This window comes from Mustela nivalis (genome assembly GCF_964662115.1).
Source record: "Mustela nivalis genome assembly, chromosome: 8".
Classification (NCBI taxonomy): Eukaryota; Metazoa; Chordata; class Mammalia; order Carnivora; family Mustelidae; genus Mustela; species Mustela nivalis.
In genome coordinates, this window is record NC_139027.1 from 102782667 (window position 1) to 102798853 (window position 16187).

Genomic DNA, 16187 nt, shown 5'->3' on the forward strand with positions numbered 1-16187 from the left:
GGTGTTGTTGGACACTTGCAAAGGAGTTGATAAGGGTCTCTGCTAACCTGATAGGACTACTATGCTTCTCTAGATGCCCACACCCATGCGATGTCTGTGTCGAGCTTCACACCTGCACTATGGCAGGGTCGATCCAACCCCTCTCTTGTCTTTGCAGTAGGTGTGGTCCCCCAACTCCTCCCATGTACCCCTTTCCGTCGTCAGTATCAGTCCTCCCAGAGATTCTCCTACCTACAAACATACAATCCAAATGAAAACACCGCACATGGCATCAAAACACTCTTCAAATCAAGTTCTGGCCCCTTCAGTCGGACACTTCCTGTACAGAAATTGTGGAAATGCCAGTGAATGGCCCCAGGCGCTACTTGGCTGGGGACCTTCACAGATTATTCTCAGGGGACCAGGCACCCCAGAGTTCTTCTTGCCTCACATTTCAACTTGGCTAGAGGGGGAACGAAGCCTGTTGTTCTGGATCATTATGTCGATGATAGACAGCATCAACCTTTTCGGCATTACCCAGGACTCAAAAAATCATGGCTATTAGCCCCACCTCTGGACCAAAGGATCACATGCATGAAGGAGCCCGATGCGGAGACCTCAGCTAAGAGAAGAGAACGGGCCCTCACTTTGTACCTTCAAAGACAGCAGCCTCAATGTCCGCCTCACGGTTTATACTCCCAAAGCCAAAAAAAATGCCTTGGGCCCGATCATCTTATTTTTGTCATTAACTTAAAGAAAATCATCAAAAATATGGGGGAAACATAGACCTTCATGTGTTTATTTCAGTGTTACTTCGAAATGTGGGAAATTGGAAATCCTTTAAACGTCTACGAGGAATGATTGAATAAATTGTAGAGATTCCTCATGTTGGAGGATTAGGAGCCATTGATATAATAGTCACGAAGACTACAGGGAAACAGAGAAGAATGGTGATATTAAGTGTACATTTAAAAAGCAGAGTCTACAAAGAATTACAACTATGGAAACGCTTGCCTGTGAAAAAAATCCTCTCCATCATTAGTGATGAAGGAAATGCAATTTAAAATTCCCACACACTTATGAGAATGGCTACAGTTAAAGAGAAATATTGGTAGGAAATATTGGTGAGAACATGGAAAATACTGAACTCCCCTATGTTGTAAAATAGTACAACCACTTTGGAAAAGTGCTTGGTAGTTTGACCCAGCGAATCTGCTCCCAGGAGTTTATCCAGAGAAATGAAAACACCTCCACAGATGTACAGGAATGTTCACAGCTGCTTTATACATGATGTCCCCAAATGAGAAACAATCCAAATGTTCATTAACAGGTGAAAAAATAAACAAATTCTTATACATTCTTATAAGGGAATATTAGTCAGCATCAAAGAGGAACAAACTCCTGGTACCTGCATATACATGATAAACCTCAGAGACACGCTGAACAACAGAGGCCAGAGACAGAGATCTTCCTTCCATCTGGAGTAGGCAAAACTAGTCTAAGGCTACAGAAAAAAAGTTCAGTGATTGCCTGGAGGAGAGTGTAGGGTAAGGTAGGGGAGTGACTAATGGGGTAAGGGAAGTTGTGGTGTAAAGGAATGTCCTAGATCTTTAACATAGTGGCAATTACTCAGGTGCTTGTGATTGCCAAAACTTGTCAACCTGCACAGTTAAAATGTGTGAATTTTAAGGCATGTAAATTATACTTCAATAATGATAAGAATATGTGTGTGTGTATGTTTGTGGTAGGTGTATATACATGTATGACATATGCATAAATTCACATACATGTGATAAACACACACACACACACACACACACACACCCCTATACATTGCCTGCCTAGGAGGAAAAACCAAAAGGCAATACACTAAAATGTGAAAGAAGTTGTGTTTCATTAATGAGATTATAGATGATTTTTTTTTTCTCTTAGAGTTGCCAAAATTTTACCTGTATGGTTCTCTTTTACATGATAGGATAATAAACATTCTTCTTTTTTTTTTAGTCTCATGGTGGTCTATAACATACTAGGTTTTTATTGCATGTGTCTGTGATGACTCTTATGGATTTCTCTTTCTGTATGTCCACTGATCTAAATCTTCAAGCCAGTTTTGAATCTTGCATCCCCTACTAAATTATTCATAATATCCTTGCCAGAGACAAAAACTGTCTTATACCACCCACCATCTCGTCACATACTATTTCTTTTTAACTGCATCCTGTGTTCACCAAAGGCTAAAATAATATTTTTATTCTTTGTATTCCCAACAGTCCCTAGCACAGAAAAAGCACAGAAAATAGACCTAAGGAGCACAGGGTCGCTATGTACAGTGGCACAGGCTGTGTACTCTTCGAACTCCAAGCAATGATATGAATGGCTCCCCCTGCTGCATGGATAGTGCCCTCTGGAGTTGTGCAAACAGAGTTCTTGGTCAGAGTCCCTGTCTGCCTAGTCCCTAATTTTGTGACCCTGAGGAAGTTAATAGGAATGTTGGGATGACTGAATTGAGATAGTGTGTGTTCAAAACCCTGTGCAAATTATAACACACTCTACAGTTTACATGTGATGATTCTCCTAATAAATCCGGTCCCTGCCTTTACACTTTGCTCATTACCATGACTTCCTCATCATTATTTCCTCAATTCCCTGAACCTGTCAAAAACATTCCTGCCTCAGGGCCTTTGCACATGCTATTCTCTCTCCCTAGAAGACTCCTGGATCTACATCTTCTGGCAGCTGGTTCTTTTGGGTGATTCGGCTTTTGGCTACAGTGTCACTTGAGGCTTTCTTTAAGCATCCTAAAATAGCCTCCCCCCACCATCATTTTCTATCTCGCCACCCTGTGTTCTTAATATCTGAAATTATTTTACTTGGTTGTCTAATTCTGATAGCCCACCTCCCATCCCAAACCTTCATGTGTAGAGGATCTACATCCCTTTTGTTCATGCCGCATCTCTAGCCCCTGGATTATAGTAGGTGCTCAAGAGTCATTTACTGAACAAACAAACAAATACTTATTGGTAAGTAGGCGACATGCTGTACTTATTCAGTTCAGTCTGCCAACTGTTTTCCAAAAACAAGAGACTGTGAGGCAAACACAGCTTGTTCCCACCTCTGCTGAGAGAGGGAACCAACCCCAGGGGCTGGAGGAATCTGCCCAAGGTGTGCCCGGCGGCCACAGGTCTGAACTTTTGCCACCGACCTGTGCTGGAGAAGGCTCCAAGTCAGCCACCGTGTTGTGAGGACGCGGGGAATAAGGAGGGCATTGTGTCGCTCACGGAGATGGATGGTTCTAAGAACAGCTCGGGAAAGTACCTCCCTCCGACCGGACACACCTCTCCCTGCCAGGTACTTTGTTCCTTTCTACTCTCCCTTTTTCTTTCCCTGACTGTGAGCAAGGAAATCAGGCCAATCAACCTTACCTTTGTTCCTCGTAGCTCTCAATATGAGGTTTCTGTAAAGTGCTAGTGCTGGTGTAAGCTCTGCCAGCGTCACAGTGGAATTTTTTGATCCATGCCAAAGATGGAGCTCATTAGTTTTCCTGCCTGAAAGAAAGAAAACACTTCTTTAGGAATTGGTGTGTTTAGCGTTCTGCTGAAGAAGGGTGAGGACTGCCTGCAAAGAAGTTTAATGTTGGTTTTTAGGTGGGTCATTTAGGGGAAAACCAGCCCACTGCACAGCACCCACTGGCCTGCAAAGACCTCTGGGGGTTGCCTACACCGATGGCCCCCCGCTGCCCACCAGCTGAGAGCAGGCCAGGGCCCTGGGAGACCTTAACAGAGGCAGGAATGCACCCCCACTTCCCCTTAAAGTGCCCACCCCATACATTTCCAGAAAGTTCTTCTGGCCTCTCTTTTCCTCCCTCTTCTGAAATGTGCCTGATTTCTGAAGGGGTCACTCCTGAGGTCCTGTTTTTCAAACTGGAAAATAGATGGGTTGTCCCCAGTGCCGTGGATCTCCATGTCACCGGATAAATAACCAGAATCTTTTTACAGAGTGGTAGATCATTTAAAAGCTTATATGAAAACAAACAATATATACTTACAAGTAGAAAATAGCACAGAAGGAAAAAGGTGAAAAAATGTTACCTATGAGGCTGGGACTTCAGATAATTTTTAAAATATTTTTCATGACACTTTTTCCTATATTATCTGCATCATGTAAGGTAGTCACACACACACACACACACGTGTGTGTGTGTGTGTGTGTATAGTGCTGATAAAAATAACAATACAATGATTCCCATTTTTAGAAAGTCTGTTCCTGTGGATATATTTTGGAAAAAATGCAATAATTATATGGATATTAATTTAAACCTGAAAGCCTTCCTGATATAGATGGTTTAGAGGCCAAAACACCCCATCCACAATATCTGCCTTCACTCTTCCTTGTCTTTAGAGGCAGTTTGATGCAAATATCTGAGGGACATTACATGGTAAGTCAGTAATACTTTAGTGAGAATTAGTCTGAGTTCATTGCACTCTCTCTCTTTCTCTCTCTCTCTCTCTCTCTCACACACACACACACACACACACACAGACAGACAGCAGACCACAGATAGCCCCTAAACTCTACAAGAATTCATGGACTCACAATAAGATGACACTAGAGGAAGAAACCAAAGTTGTCTGATTTAAACTGGCTTACAAGTCTCTGAGCAGGCCTGGATTTTTTGGACCACAGTGACCATAACAGTCTGAAGAAACGTGTCAATGGAGCTACAGGCAATGTTCTCGTCCCACCAAATCTAGTTTTTCTGCAGTGCACATTCAGATCAGAGGCCAGGTGTCGTGCTGGGCTGAGCCAGTTTGTTTGATCCACGAGCTGGTTAGGGGGCCTGCCAAAGCCAAACCTGAGAGCTGAACCCAACCGCCCTAGCGGGCTCCTTCTGAATTTTATTATACTTTTTTGGCTTCTGGTTAAAGACCTTCAGAAGTCTCACTAATGATTCAAAAAAAAAAAAAAACTGATTAACAGAGTTTGAGAAGAGCCACAAGATGATTAAGTGGTTGGAAAAAGACGTGGAAGAAAGGCTGAAGGAGCTGCACTTTTTAAGTCTGGAGGGAAGAACCCAGAGGAGGGTCTAGAATAATAATTTTTAAGTGCCAGGCACTTACTAATCAACCGATAGGCGAACTCTTAGCAGACATGGTGCATTGAGCCGAGGAGCCTTTGCTCTGCCCTAGAGCCAGGGAGAGTAAGGCTTTAAGAAATGAGTACACGAGGACACGGTGAGGTAGGAGTGATTTAAGACAGAATAAAGGACTTCCAAAATCACAGGGAATTCAGAAGGAAAATGTATGACTCAGGCCTTTCGTAAGTTTTTATCTTTGTTGAAGAGTCGTCATTCCTGTGCACAGATTTTGACCGTGAACTCTGGGGCCATTCGTGTCAGAGTGACCTCTACGTGGAGTTGGTAATGGGGGAAATATGCATTCGGAGGTTTTGTGGAGGAAGCATCTCCATGGGCTCTACAGGGACAGAGAGAAAGCAAGTCCCATCCAGCTTTGTGCCTTCCACTGGGCAAACTTAGTGCCTGATTCTGGAATGAACGACCCAGGGCAGCTCTTGAAAGGTGCATCGGGAGGGAATGATTAAAGCTGGGGAGAGCCTGCTCTGGGCAGAGGCATAGGGTGGGCACAGACAGAGAAAGGCAGAGCTTGGCGAAGGGAGAGGGACGCCAGGCGATGGAATTCCACAAAAGTCAGGCAGAGAAATGGAGATTTGATGTGTGGGGAATGGTTTCAGGCTCGTGAGGGGGAGGCAAGACAGGCCGGGAGTCGTCATTGGCGAAGGTTAAGTTTGCTAAAAGTAAGCAGGATGGATTGGAAAGAAAAAGAGCAAAAAGGGAGACAGTCAGGTCTTTCACAGTTGCTGTATACCATTTCACTCTATTTACTTTGGAGCACTTGCCACAAGCTGAACGTTAGTCTAATGAATTATTGATTGCTTGCCCCCATCTCTACCAGACTGTAAGCTCACTGAGCATAGGGTCCTATGGGCTCCTTCTCTGCTGAATTCTCAGCACCTAGCATAGACTCTAGCGTGCGGTAATGCTCCATAAATATTTATCGAATGAGAGAAGTAAATCAGGAATGGGGGACAAAGTTCTGGAGTCCTGAGTTCTTCATCTCTGGTAATTACAGAGAAGAGTCAAGATGTCTAACGAGCTAGGCCGGTGAGGGGTGCTTTCCACTCAGGGCTGGAAAAATGAAGCCCCATTGTGCTTCTGACTCTGCGGCTCTCAGACCTTGTCCCGAGAGGTCCTGCGAGAGCTGCTAAGCTGACCTCAGGACCTCAATATGTTATTCATGACTGGTACTTCCCTTCTGAGATGGACGAGTGTGATTCCAGAGCCCAGAGGAGTGTGTTAAGGAAAGATGCCCTTTCTGGAGTCTCCAAGGTTTATTTAACTTTGTCAAAAGTGTAAAGTCCCTTGCCTCATCTGCTACGAAGGGTACAATAATAATACTTTCTTCTTCTGGTTCTGGTAAGGATCATCTGCAAGGCACTTTAGAAATAGTAAAAGCACTGGATATATAACATGAATCTATTTTTTAAAAATTTTTATTTTTTATTTTCATCTATTTTTTTCCACTTGCTTTCTTTGGGGACTCAGAGCCAGCCACTGGGTTAGTACTCATTTTTGCAAGACTCCTAACTCCGAGCTGTTACCTCTACCAGCAACCATAAAAACTGGTACTTTGGGGGGCACCTGGGTGGCTCAGATGGTTAAGCCTCAGCCTTCAGCTCAGGTCATGATCCCAGGGTCCTGGGATTGAGCCCCGCATCAGGCTCCCGGCTCAGCTGGGTTCCCCCCGCTTATGCTCTCTCACTCTCTCTGTCATATAAATACATAAATAAAACTTTTTTAAAAATTGGTTTTAGGTTCACACTTACTGTCCGATTTCTTTGCATAAATTTGATTTTCCTTTTGACACTGGTTATAGTCTGTCTATAGCAATTTTTCTTCAAGTGTATAATAAAATTACTTTGATCTTTAGTGACACTACTGCAAAACTTAAACTGTCTGGGATGTATCATAGGGCTTCTGCTCTAGATTTGGTAAAAGTTTAAATATGCTACCTGTGGAGGAGAAGAAGCTGCATTCTCTTTTAAAACTTCTAGATCTTAAATTTGTGTTTGAAGGAGCTCAAAGAGCCCTACATTCATTCATTCGTTTGTTCATTCATTCATTCTTCATTCATTCATTCAAGAAGTGTTCATGAGTTTCGGACCAAGGCTATTGGTGGTCTGTTAACATCCAGTCCTCTATTCCTATGCAGCTCCACAGTGATCTTCTTCCTCAGGGCCCTGTGGACTTTGTGGGTTGGAAATACCGGAAGCAGCCTCCCACCAGTGATGGTGGGGTGTTAGTGAATAAGTATTCAAGCTTCCTGGCTTTTCAGTTCCGATGATGCTGAGACATATTCTACACCATCGCCCAGAGTTCTCTGATGGAATAGGGCTTCAGTTGCCTACAGAGGACACTTGCTGAAGACACATTGCTTGTCAGCTGTCTTCTCTCCTGGTCTCACTTCTTTTCTCCCTTCCTCGTGATTCCAGGGATCGCCTTCCGAAGAAAAACTGCCTTCACTCAAATTTTTTTTTCCTCAATGTCTTCTTTTGGGGAGACCCAACCTAAGCCAAGTGCATACCTGAATCAAGGCAGTGGGGTAGGTGTTCAGGGAACATGAGGTATCAGACTGAGCTCCCGACCCCAATGAGTCAGAAATCCAGACAAGTAATGTCAACAGTCCAGAAATGTCAACAGGAACATGTACAATTTCCCATCCTGTTGGGTCTCTCACTTTCTCTCTCTCATGTACACACATAGACACACACCTTTCACTCCAGTCCAGAAGACTATTATATTTAGTGGTGTGGAGCCAGCTGGCTTGTGATAGCTGATTGTTACATTTTTAAGAATTTTTCAAGTAGTTCATTAAACATAGCCATTATTAAAGATGTAATGATATAAACTTACAATGAAATAGATTGTACGAGGGGCTCCTGGGGGGCTCAATCGGTTGAGCATCTGCCTTTGGCTCAGGTCATGATCCTGGGGCGGGGCGGGGGGGCAGTCCCTGGTCAGCGAGGAGTCTGCTTCTCCCTCTCTCTCTGTCCCTCCCCCTACTCGTGCACGTGCTCGCTCTGTCTTCCTCTCTCAAATAAATAAACTCTTAAAAATTTTATTTTTATTTTTTTAATTTTTATTTTTTTTAATTTATTTGACAGACAAAGATCACAAGTAGGCAGAGAGGCAGGCAGAGAGAGAGGAAGGAAAGCAGGCTCCTCTGTGGAGCAGGGAGCCCAATGCGGGGCTCGATCCCAGGACCCTGGGATCATGAACTGAGCCGAAAGCAGAGGCGCCCACTGAGCCACCCAGGAGCCCCAACTCTTAAAAATTTTAAAAAAGAAACAGATTGTGTGAAGAACAAAAGTAATAAATACTCAACATCATCTCTTTCCAATTATTTCACTACATTTTATTATTACATACACACTGGAGATTATTTATGAGCTTATCTCTGTGGTATATAATAGCATATTACTGCAAATTTCTTCCCACCTTTATGTTCAGTGACTCAGCAGCTTAAAACCAGCTATGATAGGAGTATTGACACCATGGAAATTGGCAACTGCTGCAAATTAAGAACACTTCCTCGCCTCTACCTCCAGAACCAAATATTAAATATTTACCTGCATACTGGTTTTATCTAGCCTGGAATCTTGCAAAACCCTCCCAGCTGGTGTGGGGATGCACCATTCTGCTATCTTAACTAATGTTAATTTTTTAAAAATGTAAATCAGATTGTAAGACTTTCCTGCTTAAAGCTCCTCAACCCCATTGGCTTCCTAATACCTCCTAGGGAGTGTGGGTGGCATGTAGGTACCTTCCTGCCTTGCTCACCTCTTGCCTTTCTTTCGGTCCTTGAACCACCTCTTAAGCTCCTCCCCACCACAGGATTTTTTTTTTTTTTTTTTTTTTTTTTTTTTTTGGCTAATTCTTCTTACTCCTTTCCAAGACAAGATCAGCTTTTTCTCATGTTCAAGTGTCAACTCAACCGTCACCTCCCCAGAGAGGTTTTCTCTGATTACATTCTTTACAACCACATCCCTCCTCATTCCCAGATCCCTGCCTGTCTCTATCGCTAGAGGCTGTTCTCTTCCTTGTAGCCCTTCGCACCATTTTGATTCATCTTGTTTATTTATTCGTTGACTTCTCTACTTTCTGTCTCTCACTATAAAGTGAGCTCCATCAAAGGAAATCCTTTGCCCTGTTCCTGGCTGTCTCACCATCACCTGGAATAGGGTCTGAAACATAGTAGGTCCTGAGCTGAGGTCAACCCCAGGCCACCCAAAGACCAATGCGTGGGCCAGCCAAGATCAGCTGAGCCTCAAGCCTTGTTTTAAGCCACTGAGTTTTGGAGTGGCTTGTTACGCAACAATAGCTGATTGATAGAGATTCTTTTGTGGGTTTTCCTTTCTCTGTCCAGGACTCCAGTACTGGCTTTCTCTTGTCCTTGTCCACATGCAGCTTTCAGCTCTATATGCTGGGTGCGATCATCTCTGTCCTTAAGGTTCAAACCTCCATTCATGGGCTTAGCTTTCCAGTCTGTGTTACCCACACTGGCCTCAGCACCTGAGCGTCACAGAAACAGTATCTCTAATCTGACTTCCTTCAGGCTCCTCAAATTCCACCTCAATAAACATGCAACATCCTCCCCAATTCCTGTCCCCTACGTGTTCATTCTCCTGTGGGTCCTGCCCCAGTGGTGTCACTCGGGCCAGGAACAGGGGCTCATAGGAGGCAGATCCCTGTCCCTCACAACCCATGGTCACCAACCCTCTCCTACTTCACCTCCTATTCACCCCTCACGAAGTATCACTGCACTCTCTCTTCTGCCATAGCCCCGTTCTCAAGCCGGTTATGATGGTTTTCCTAACCCAGTGGGTCGCCAACCAAGCTGAGCATCACTATTACTGGAAAGAGAGTGCTGAGAGAGTGATGTCAGATCACAAACCTCTCCCTGAAGTCACCATCCCCTGCCCCAATCCAGCGTGCCTTTCGGTATCTAGCACCAAGTGCAGGCGTTCTGTGCATGCACCCTGAAGCCCAGTGTTCCTCCTCTGAATAGTGCAAGACAACAACCTTCTTGTGCCTCAGTTTCCTCATCCCTAAAATGGAGATAATAACTGTGCTCCTACTGAGTTGTTCTGAGTGTTTTAACTATTTATAGTTTTACCTACTCATAGAGCATCTCGAACAGTGCCTGGTGCGTGACAGGATGTAAAAATGTTATTTATTGTCACGATGGCTTTGTTTCCACTTGACGACATTCTATTCTGTGTGTCATTTATCACCCTTTCCTAGTTGTTGATAAAGCAAAAGCTCTTTTTACACTGTAAGAGATTCTCATCTTTGCAGCCTACTCTTTTAAAATACTATCTGTGTTTAGTAATAGAACACAAAGCACGGTCATGAGTGAACGGACCACACTAAGTGATTCTTCTTGTATATTCAGGTTTTCCTATGAAGAACATTCATTTGTGGGGTGCCTGGGTGGCTCAGTCAGTTAAGCATCTGCCTTCGGCTCAGGTCATGATCCCAGGGTCCTGGGATCAAGCCCCATATCGGGCTCCCTGCTCAGCAGAAGCCTGCTTCTCCCTCTCCCACTTCCCCTGCTTGTGTTTCCTCTCTCGCTGTGTCTCTGTCAAATAAATAAATAAAATAAAATAAAATAAAAAACATTCTGTTTGTTCACAACTAAAACCCACTATGCCACTTCATCTCCCCCACAGGACCCCTGTCCTCCTAAACCTGGGGTGGTTCCTGTTTTTCCCAGACACACCTTAGGAGAGTGCAAGGCCAAAACTCGCTGATGAGGCTGAGCATGACCAAGGATGGGGGTCCGTGGGCACATCAGTGGCTGTGAGAGTCAGGCCAGGCCAGGTGGCAGGGTGGGGACCTGCTTTGGCCCTAGCAGAGCCTGGTAGAGGGAGGACAAGGAGCAGGGAGGGAGGAAAGAGGCGAAGGGTTAGGCCAGGCCACGTCTCCATACTGAAACATATATTGTGTTGAGGCCAAACCCAACGTTAGATTATGGGAAGGAATAGAGAGCCCCTTTTTTGTAAGTACCCCTCACGTCTAGGAACTTTGCTATCCTGTAATTTATTTAACATATTTACAGACCAGGTGTTTACTGAACCTCTACTCTGCGTAGGTGCCATGACAGGCTCTGGGTCACAGTTGCATAGAAGATATGACTGCGAGCCCTCCAGACCCTCCAGGCACGTTTTCTAGCAATACCTAAGTAGTGAATAAGATGAGGGTCTCTGCCCACAGCAAGGTCCTCGAGGGCAGTTCAGTCTTTACTGGGTCTGCCTATCACTCTAGGCTGCTTGTTCAGCCTGCTGGTGAATACCAGGCACTCAACAAACACCAGTGAATGAATGAATGACGAACGAATGAATTCCCTCTCTAAAACCCAGATAGTCCTAGAGGGGTACACCCATGTTCAGAGAAGTTAACTAGTTTACCTGTGGTCAATTAGAACTAGTTGATACACCAGCCAGAGGCTGAGATTCTGGATTTTTATTTCAAGTGGAGAATCACCACTGGAAAAAGACTGTGTGTTGAAAGTTAATCCAGGTTAATTCCCATTGATTAATCATTAATGTGTTAAGGAACTGCTGAGATTAAAAATAGGAATGAGCGGTTTAACTTCAGCTCAGCCCCTCTACTCCCTCACCACAGCCTGTATTTTCCACATCTTTCTAACAACCACTAGTACAGTACCAGTGATGGGGGTGGGGGTAATGATAATGTGAAATTGTCCAACAAATACATATTAGGAACAGGACTCTGTAGCCAGGGGGCCCGGGATGGTGTGAAGCAGATCAGGCTGTAGCAGCGCTGTTGGCTTTTTGGAAACCTTACTTTGAAAGAAGCTGGCTTTGGCTCAAGTCCAAAGAGTTGGGCTTAAGAGACCCTGATATAATGGTTAAAAACCAGGCCAAAAATTATCTTAAGTAAAAGACTTATTTGGTTATGAAAAGACAGTGTTGGCTTATACTGAGGGGAGGAGACCATATAACAAAAAATACTATTTGCTCAGTTTTCTGGGAAACGGGTGAGTTTGCTTGGGTCAGAGCCTCTCACCCTCTTCCTTACAAGGAGTAAAATGCCACAGGGTGGATCATATGTATTGCTCTGCCCACTGTGCTCTCTGTACAAGTAACTCAAATAGACTGTACTCTGTTGTACCACCCCTAAAAATGGGTACAATCACATTCACCATTGACTCCTTGAGCACCTTCTGGCCTTTCAATCCCAATTCCTCCATTTGCTCAAGAAAATCCTTTCTGGTACTGAATGCCATCTGTTCGAAGATTAGAGTTCGTTCTCTCGGGGCTGACACCCAGCTGAACTTGCCCTCACACCCCGGGGCCTGGAGGCGCCACTGCTTGGGGGAAGTCAGTGGGTTTAAATAAGGCATTCCTCCCTCCTGGCTGTTGGCGGGTTGCGCAACCGCGCTCAGGGTAACACCCACCGCGACCTCGGCCGGCCGAGATTCACCGGCGCAGCCTCGGCATCGCCTGGATTCAAACCTTCCTCAGCCTGCCTGGGCAGCCCCAAGGCAGCCACAGCGAGAGGCGCCGCGAGCCTGGAGTGGGCGGGGCCGACCGGCGCCCCCCTCCCCCTTTGGCGGGGCGTTTCGGTCCCGCCCCGCCCCCGCGCAGGGCCGGGCGCCGCACCGCGCGACCCCGCCCCTCCCCGGCCCCGCCCCCCGCGGCTCCCCGCAGCTCCTCCCCTCTCCCATTGGCCGAGGCGGAGACCCTCCTCTCTGCCCAATGGCCGCCGCCGCGGCTGGGCCGCCTGCTCTCTGACTGGCCAGCGACCCGCGGAGTGGCGGGGCGCAGGCCAATGGGGAGAGGCGGCTCGATGAATGGCTGGCCCGGGTGGGGAAGGCAGGAGGCGGCGATCCCGGTGGAGGGGGCCGTTCGCCAGCTCCGAGGCAGAAAGTGCCACGACTCCACACGCGCGCACGCAGCCAGCGACCGGCCGGAGCGGACGGCGGACGGGGCGGACGGCGTCGGGGTCGCGGCGCCTGCAGCTGCTCGGAGGCGGCTTCTCGGCGGAGGCTCGGCCGGCTCCTCTCTCCCTGTTCCGCGGCGGCGGCGGCTGCTGCCTTTTCGCTCTTCCTCCCGCGTCTCCGGCTGCAGGTAAGAAACTTGGCCGGGCCCTGCAGCGGCGGCGGCGGCGCGCGGGCCGGGCCGTCGGGGCGCCGGGGCCGGAGCCGGCCGCGCCGCGAGTGACACGTCTCATTGGCGGCCCCTCCCCCGGCGGCGCCGCCTGCCGCCTGCAGTCGCTGCGGCCGCCGACCCTCGGGGTCGGGCCGGGCCCCGGGGGGCGTGTGCCGGGCGAACCCCGTGCAGGGGCGGCGGCCGAGCGCGCCCCGCGGTGTGGACCTCACAGCCCTCGCCGTCGGGTGAGGGGGGGGGACCTGCGGCGGCTCCGCGGCGCGACGTGGCGACGCCTCCCTCCCTGCGGGCCGTCGGGGCGGCCCGCACGCTCCGAAGTTGGGCTAAGAAAGTTGGCGGCGGGGCGGGGCGGCGTACAGCTGGCGGAGGAAGGGGTTAAGTTTCGGGAAGCGGCTGGATGACGTTGCCGGGCTGGAGTCAGGGCTGGAGGGGTGGGGGGGGGCGGGCGGAAGGCGGCGGGGGCCGGCCGGGGGGAGGAGGGCGGGATTGAATGGGGGGCCCGCGGGCCGAGCTCGCCCGCCTGCGGGCTGCGGCCTGGAGGCGCTTCCGGCGGGGGGACGGGCGGCCCCCGGCAGGGCGGGCCTAGGACTCGGGGCTGTGGGGGACGCCGTGCAAGGACCGGGGCCGTCCAGGGTCCAGACGTCCCGGGCGGCCGCGGTGGCAACTTCCCGGAGTGCGGGCGGCGGCTCCCTGCTCCCCCTGGCGGCGGGGCCGAGGGCACCGTTTCTCCGGCCGGGCCGCGCGGAGTCCGGCGCGAGGCGCCCAGCGGGGTGACGGGGCCACCCGGGCCCTGCCTGGTCCGCCCCGCCCGGCCACGATGAATGGGCCAGCGGTGCCAGGCCCAGGCGGAAGCGGGCACCTCCTGCCCGTCCGGCCAAGCGCGCTGGCACCCGGCCTGGCGCCCGCCCCGGCCCTCTAGGCTCCCCAGACCGTACCCTGGGTGAGGGCGGACGGACTGGGGTGCGCGCTTCCAGGAGGGTGTCCGCCAAGCGTCAGGGATCCTTCCCCAGACTACAGATAATAAATGGTAGCTCATTGTGGTGTAACGGTTAAGGGAGTGGGCTTCTGAAATCCTGGCAGCGTTCAGGGTGACCTGGGCCAAGCTGTCTCGCTCCAGGTGTCTGTTTTCCCCGTCTGAAAAAAACGGAGATGCCAGTCGTTTCTTCTTAAGAGAAAAGCTGTGAAGACCCAGAACGCGTAGGAAGTAGTCAACAAGTCTTGCCTGTTACTGCTGGGCTGAGGTTTTAGGGGCTTGCAGGTCACTAGAGGGAGGTGGAGCCTGGTTCTGCCTCCAGCCTGCCTGTCTCAGCACCCAGGGCTCACAGAAGTCCCAAGGTCTGGATTCCACTCCCAGCTCTCATTTACAGACCCTCTATGTAAGTCCCTTAACCTGTCTGAACCTGGGTTTCCTCATCTGTAATCTGGAGATACACCACCCACTCACAGTAGAATCAAGGCAGCCTCCCCAGCAAGTGCTGGGAAAAACTAGGACCTTGTGCAGACAGAAGGCAGTTGGGCAATGGCTCCTGGAGGTCGGAGGTCAGCAGACTGGGAAGCACCAAGGAAATGAAACTTTGAAGGGTGTTTGGGAGCCTCCCACATCACTGTTTGCTTACAGCGCGGGAACCTGTGGGGTGGGGGCATCTGGATGGTATTTTTTGGAGTTTGGGGAAGTGGGACCACTAGGGCCTCAACATGCTATGCTAGACATCTCTTTAGAATTCTGGCTGCTGGATGTTTCTGGAGACCGAGGTCTTCTTTCCAGCACTCAGGAGGGACAGCTGCACGTTTTACATCTGCCGGACACTGCTGGGGAGCTTTCTTCAATTGACTCTGCCTCCCTCCTTACGCTTTCCTTCTGTGCGTGCTCTTCCTAACTTCCTCATAATCTTGACACCAGAGGAATCTTGGTGATCCTGCAAGCATGCTGCTTTCCGTGGTGATGTTTCAGTTACTTCATGAACTTTCTAAAAGTCAGCCCCCCATGAGCTGCCAACCTGTTTCCTTTCCAGAAAGAAGTTTCCAGTTCTGAGGTTCTGGAGATGCCACTTCCCTCTCTATTTATGCAAAGGAGGAAAAGTGGAGAGACACCTACCACTGGGCTGTTTTCCCTTTACCTGGAGCAATGCACACGTGGCTTGTAAGGTGCCTGGGGTAGGGGCAAGAATGGTGTCTTGAGGTTTGGAGAGAGAGGATAGAGAGCCATAGGCACCATATGCTATCATAGGACTACTTTCTTTCATAGTTAGGAATCAGCCTCTGAACGTCTGTAAAGAGAGAAGTTAGTGTGGTACCTTGGTGCATGACTATTTGCTGGTGATGGGAGGGTTTTAGATAAATCCTGAATCATTGAGTGACATCTGAGCAATGAAGCTCTTTGCTGAAATGGTCCCTAAGTCAGCAGGCTGCTTTAATTATATAGTATCAAATTCTAAGTGGTTGAATGGAAATGATTTAATCAGAATATTTGTTTATTATGTAATAGGGACACCTTTTAAAAGTATCAGGACCCCAGACTCTTATTTGTTCTTTTATCTCTGGGAACTCTAACATTATAATGAATGACACTTAGGCAGGGGCTCTAAAGGTCTTTGGAGACTGTGGATTTTTGTTCACTAAAATCTTGTTTCAGGAGGGAAAAAATAATGATCAGAGTTAGGAAGGCAGAGACTGTGCTATCTAGCTGTATATCCGGGCCTACAGTAGTAGTTAAGGCCTGGCCTATAACACGATAATTAACCAAGTGAGGTAGACCACTGTACCTGCTAATAGTCTTGTTAATTAGCCTGCTACTTCATTGGACAACTCAAGCTGAGCTCAGCTTGGTTTTTAAGGTTGACTGTTGAGAATCAAAGTTACCAACACCAATGTAGGCCTTGCAGCCACCCCAGTCTATAGAATAGGTATGGTTGTTCCCATTCTGTGGATGAGAACATGGA

General features: G+C 48.4%; 1 protein-coding gene across 6 annotated transcripts in view; it reads left to right on the forward strand.

The window, feature by feature from the left end:
• Positions 1-12832: 12832 nt before the first annotated feature.
• Positions 12833-16187, forward strand: part of RRBP1 (ribosome binding protein 1) — a 61882-nt gene continuing 58527 nt past the window's right edge. For 3 of the 6 annotated variants that reach the window (XM_082743206.1, XM_082743208.1, XM_082743210.1), the window contains exon 1: positions 12928-13209. The gene's annotated coding sequence lies outside the window, so the exon portion shown is untranslated. Of the gene's footprint in view, positions 13210-16187 lie in introns of all 6 variants that reach the window. The other 3 variants (XM_082743209.1, XM_082743211.1, XM_082743207.1) reach the window with 3 other exon arrangements.